Below are 6,244 nucleotides of genomic sequence, written 5' to 3' on the forward strand. Positions count from 1 at the left end.
AAGATGCTCTGGAGTTTTGAAGCCAACCTAGAAAGTCAACTCTCCTCCCTTAAGGGGGAGGACACAGTTCTTTGTTAGTTTTATCTCCTAGATCAAAGCCCTTCAAGACCAAAGGATCTCCTAGGCTCAGAAATCAAATGGAAAGGATCACAAGTCCTCTCTCATCTCTGTCCCACCCTGTGAGCTCCACACTCCAACTCGCCCCACGGCCTCAGCCCTGTAAGTCACACAGCCACCCCCCACCCAGACCAGGAGCCCAGCTGACGTGGTCCTTTGGAATCTCCATTCCGGCCTCTCCCAAAGTCCTCTCAAGACTTCCTGGATCGGGAATGATCCAGTACAGGGATGCAGTACAGGGGACTGCAGACAAGGGGAGATGATCTGCTTGCGTGCACCACTTCTGTAATTACTAACTTGTTCCAGCATCAAGAGCAGAGGCTTGGCCACAAACATAAACACTACGAGAATTGGTCCACAGTTCATCTGAAGCCCAAATAGAGAAACATTCACAGAGTTATCACAAGGTATAGCAGGTACTCAGAGTCTTCATCGGATGAAGGGGCAAAAAACCTCTAAAGCCTAAATATTTGTTGTTCTTGCTAGATGATGCCCAGTTAGTCTACTAACAGTGACCCCATGCACAACGGAATGCAACACCATCTATACCCACTCCATCCTCAACAAGGGTTGTGGACTGGACTGTTATGATACAAAGGGATTTCACTGGCTAATCTGCAGAAGCATGCCCACATACCTACCAAATATAGAGGAGGCTTTTAGTGTTGTTGTTATATGCCATTGAATTGACAGCAACTCATCAAGACCCTATGAATAAAAGATATGCAACCTGCCCTATCCTGTGCCATCTCTGCCTCTCTGACACACTTGAGCCCACTGCGGGACCGTGTCAGTCCATCTTGTCGAGGGTCTTCCCCTCTTACAATAACCCACCTTTCCAAGCACGATGTCCTTCTCCAACAGTTAGAGGCTGGCTTCTCCTAACAACATGTCCAAAGTACACAAAACAAAGTCTCACCATCCTTGCTTCACCTTCTTCAAGATTTGTCCTCTTGGCAGTTCATGGGGTACTCAGTGCTCTTCTCCAACCCCACAAGTCAAAGGCATCAATTCTTGCTGAGCACTTTACTGTACGGCTTAATCTGTGGGCAGTTTGCAGTCAATCCAAAGGCAGCATCTCTCTGGCAGTAGGAATACCTCAGCTGCCCTGAGGGAGGGAGATGAACAATCTCCTCCCATGTGATTCACAGCCTTGGAAACCTGCTGGAGGGTCAGCTAGGAGTTGGTTCTGACTCGATGGCAATGACTCTGAGGTTTGTGAGCTTTACTATCTGCATGCTGTCAACTCTTGGCATCTTGCTCCTTTGATTCCCACAATAACCTTTTTAATTGTTGAGGAGCCCAAAGCTTGGGAAGGCTCAGAACCTTGACTAGCACCCTGCAAGGAGTAGTGGCAGAGGGAGGATCTGAACTCAGGTCTATTCTATTCTTGAGTCTGAGCTTTTAAACTTGTTATAGTTCTTTTCCTCAATTTGTAACATCTCTCCCTGACATGCGGGTAGTTTCCAAGTTACAGACTCCTTGAAGCTTGGGGAGATGGGGTATGATGGGGGTACCAGGAGGCAGCATGGTGCCTAAGTGGAGTGCTATGATCAAGAATTGGGGATGTAGGCATCTACGGGAGAGAGTAAGAAGCTGTGCATATGTGGCTTACCTGTCTGGGCATGTATCTGTTGGTGGGGGGCAGCAGAGAACCCCGTGATCTCTTTCTCTAATCGTCAATCAGTTCAGCTCTGTTGCAATCCCAGCATCCTTTCCTGTCAGCTTCCTCATCAGGCTCCTGCACAAGGAGGGAGCCCCCATCTGCTACCACCAGCGAAGTGACACGCACTCCCTTGACTTCCTTTTAGTGATTTCCCGGGGCCAGCCCAGGGCCTAGGCGGCTGACAAAAGCCTGCTGCCTCTGACATCAGGAGGTGGGTGCAGGGGCCACCTCCTCGGGGAGGGGGCCCACCTCCTGGGTCATCTGAGGGGGCAGTGAGAGAGCACAGTCGCCCCCCTTTGCAGCTTGCATTACGTCAGTGCGCCAGCCCCTCTGTGTGGGCGCGGGAACCACGAAGGCCTGGGCTGGGCCTGGGCTGCCTTCCCCATCTGCCATCACGGAGGGTGTGTGCTTCTGAGTATCCAGGCATCGTCCTCGTGCTGTGCCGTTTCTCTGCTGTGTGCGGGCTTCTCAGTAGCAGGCAGGGAAGCTACCTGGAAGCACTGGGCTCCTTTCTCCTTTTAAAAGATGACTCACCCGTCCTTATTGCTAAGCTTCCCAGCCCCATGACCCCTGGGTTTAGCTGGAGCCAGCGACAGCCAGGAGCTTCCAATCTCGTGGAAATCTGGAAGGGGGCTCTGCTCTTTTACTGAAGAATGGACTGTTCTCTATTTCAATCTTGATTCAAATGGCAATTCCACCACACCACGTCTTCTTCCCAAAGTCGCATCCTTACCGACTGCTGCACTTTGCATCTTATCCTGACCTGCGTCGGGTCTGATGGTCCTTGCTGACGGATGCAGACCCTGAGCTGCACCAGGGGGACCAGCTTGTCCTGGGTCCCTTCACACCTTCCTGGCGCTTCTGGGCTAGTGCTTTACTCATCTCTTCTAAACCTCGGTTTTCCTTATCTGTACAATGGGGTCTTTAGAAATCACCCCCTCTCTGGGTAATTTGTAGGAGTGCTTGGAGTGCAATAGTCAGAGTACCTGGCTGCAAATGAAAACATTGGTAGTTCACACTCTCCAGCTGCTCCAGGAAAGCTGTGGCTGCCGGCTTTTATAAAGACTGCAGCCTCGGCAACAGTGGGGCAGAGCTACTTCGCCTGACAGGACTGCTCTGACTCAGAGCCAGCTTGACAACAGTGGGTTGGGTTGGTTTGGGTAACTTGGGAGGACCAAATGAGAGAAAAGAATGTAGAATGAATGTTCAGGGGGGAAAAAAAGTTTCTACTATGGATTAAAACGTTTCCTCCAAAATATGTACTGAAACACTAACCCCAATATCCGTGGATAAAATTGCATTTAAGAGTTGATCTTTCTTTTCTAAAAAAAAAAAGAAAATATAAATCACATTTTATTGTGATTTGAGCAGACGTTTCCACGTCAGATTAGTTTTCCAATCATGCACTCAGACGTGTTTTGTTTTAGAACAAGGACTGTGATTTTCATATGGTAACAGCATACTTCCTACTTCAGCCCTATGATTCTTGTTGCCATTCATTCTCTTCCTTCTGAGCTTTGTCTCGGGGCAAACACTGCCCTTTTGGCCTTTAGCGGGGCACCGTTGTAGGGAGGGAATGTCTCTCTGGTTACTGCTCACCTACTGGCCTATAATGAGACCATGTCAGTGCTGGTATGTCCTAACTCCAGTTACTTCTGAGTTATAAAAAACCTGTGGACTAGACACAGAAGCAAGCACAAAGGAGACCTGAAGATGAATGCCAAGTGAGCACGGCCAGTGAGCCAAGCAGCACTGGGGACACAGAAGACGAGAAAGACACAGACCTTTCTGGACAGATGATGGAGAGAGAGAGGGCCTTCCCTGGAGCCAGCATCCTGAATTTAACATCTAACCTCCTAAATGGTGAGAAAACAGACTTCTGCTTTTTAAGGTCACTTCTCTGTGGAATTCCTGCCTCAGTTTCCTATTTCTGCTACAGCAGCAGTAGGAAACTAAGGCTCTTTGTTTGTTTGTTTGTTATATAATAAGTAACAATTCAGTCCTCCCAGCTTTTAATTCAGTGCATTTTCTGTCCCACCACAGTTTAGCCAAAGGGACATAGTGCCCTGACTAGAAGGGGTCCTGCCCTCGAACTTACAGGGAGGGGTCTCCCAAGGTTCACAGAGGTGGGCACTGCAGGGCCAGGCCTGCTCTCCCTGTCTGCTAATGTGGCCTCTGACCCCTGTAGCTGGGCTTATGCACAAGCTGCACAGGGACACACGCCAGAGTTCAGGCCTGGGGACGGTCCTTGGACCCACGCCTCATGCAGGTTGCCTGGTCGTTTGGGTATCTGTTTGTTACCTTGCTGAGAGGGAAAGAGCGGATGGCTTTTGGGGATGGCTGCCAGTGAGAACGACAGAACCGAAATAGGCCAGCGTCTGCTCCACCGGGCTGGGCGACCTTGGACAAGCTGCTCCCCACCCTGCACCTCGGCTGTGTGGCAGGAGGTGGGTCACAGTGGCGGTTCTGGGGGACAGCGCGGTGCCACATCTGATGCACGGAGCCGAGCACTCTGTAGGGGTGTCCACTTTCATTTTTACTAAACTGACCAGGACTCCAGGAAGTCACTGAAGAGGAGCCCTAGGTCTGAGAGTCGGACTTACTCCTCTCTCATCTAACATTACCCAAATGGCAATTTCTCATGATTGTGCCCCATTCTGTTCCTCTCCAAAGCTTGTCCCCCCACTAACAGTGCTCATCCTCACTCAAACTAGGGTCAGGTGAGATCTGCCTCAGTTTACAGATGTGGAAACCATGCTGGGTGGTGCAAATGATTACTAGCCAGAAGATCAGCAGTTCAAATCCAACTAGTGTCAGGAGGAAAGGCCTGGCGAGCTCCCTTCTGTAAGATCACAGTTATTAACAGCTGTATGGAGCACATGTCTCCTCAACCACACACACGGTCACCATGAGTCAGAGCTTGTTGGCAACAGGTTTTCAGTGTCCTTCACTTGTTCCAGTCTGCCTGTGACTCTCGTCTTGGGCACTCAAAGTCCAAGAATGTTGCAGTACAGTGGTTATACGCATGGCCGCTAACCTGAATGTCAACAGTTTGAATCTACCAGCTCTTTCAAGGGTGAAAGAGGAGGTCTGTTCCTGTAAATATTGACAGCCTTGGAAACCCTCTGGGACAAGTCTATAGGACTGCGGTAAGTCAGAATCAACTCAGTGACAAGTTTGAGGTTTTTTAAATATGACTCTGATAAAATGAAAACTTGCATATGCAGCATAAGTCACATAATCACATCACCACCGCACAGGTCAAGTCCTGTGAGGTCCTCCTGACTTCCACCCCAGCACCCTTTCCTGGACCCTTCTTCACCTCAGCTCCCCCCAAGTCTCTGCTGGTAACTTCCTCAGACAGAAAATACAGCCATTGTTTTACTTTCTTTCTTCTTTTGTTTTTCCTAAATAAAGCCATTTTATTATATGTACCTATTTAATTTGGATTAGTTCCAGAAAGCTTTTTGCAGCTTTTAGAACATATAAAGCTAGTAGGCTATAGGTAGAAAGGTCACTACCTGAATAAAACCATTTAAAGAAAACAATATAAATTTAATACTTTAGGGTGCCTAACATGTTAAGTCTCCTTGAGGAAACAAAGCTATTCTCCCCAGGAGCATAAGAGAGACAAAGACAGTATTACCAGGCACATATTAAAAAAACAACGAATCATTTTAGTAGTAAAAAACTAACACATTGCTGTTGAATCAAAATTAAAGCATAACTGACTCTTCAACAGGTTGTCTGAGGCTGTCCACTGCAAGGGAAGGGGTGGCCTGTCTTTCCTCTTTTATATATATTTTTTAAATTAATAATTTTAATGAACATTTACAGAGATTTTGGATTTCCATTCATTCATTGCTGCACGTCTCTCCCCGCCCGATTGTTTTACTAAGGAAACCAGATGCTGCTGGGGATTTAAACATGTTTTGCCACTTTTTGAGGGTGACCACCAAGAAGGGGTGTGGTAGAAAGAGGGTGGGGAGGGAGAGAGAAAGAAAAAAAATACCAGCTAGAACAAATGAAGGAGCCTGGGAGGCACAGTGGTTAGACACTTGGCAGGTAACTCAGTTGCTGCCAGTTCAAACCCACCCAGGGGCTTCAAAAGGAAAAAGCCCAGCAATATTCTCCCAGGAAGATCACAGCCTACGGGGCAGTTCTGCCCTGTCACATGAGGTCACTGACTTAGAAATGGCTCTGTAACCTAATGATGCTGACAATGGAAGGAAGTGAAGACGGGAAGTTGGAGGACAACACAGTGGCTGACAGTCCGATATCCAACGCCTCGCTGCCAGCTGTCACATCATCACTTCCTCCTCACTCACTCACTGCTGTCCAGACAGAACTGACTCCTAGCTGAGCCTCTAGCAGGTTTCAAAGGCTGTAACTAGCATGGGAAGAGATTGTCCATCTTTTTCCCTCGGAGAGGCAGACGTTATTATTGTTGTTGTATGTGCC

The 6,244-nt window shown here is 48.4% G+C and overlaps 1 protein-coding gene across 1 annotated transcript in view; it reads right to left on the reverse strand.

The window, feature by feature from the left end:
• The window catches only part of NOS1 (nitric oxide synthase 1 (neuronal)), a 130,833-nt gene that overhangs the window by 104,779 nt on the left and 19,810 nt on the right, over positions 1-6,244 (reverse strand). The window lies entirely within an intron of this gene.

This window comes from Elephantulus edwardii, unplaced genomic scaffold (assembly GCF_000299155.1).
Source record: "Elephantulus edwardii isolate Elephantulus edwardi_28Jun2011 unplaced genomic scaffold, EleEdw1.0 scaffold00089, whole genome shotgun sequence".
NCBI lineage: Eukaryota > Metazoa > Chordata > Mammalia > Macroscelidea > Macroscelididae > Elephantulus > Elephantulus edwardii.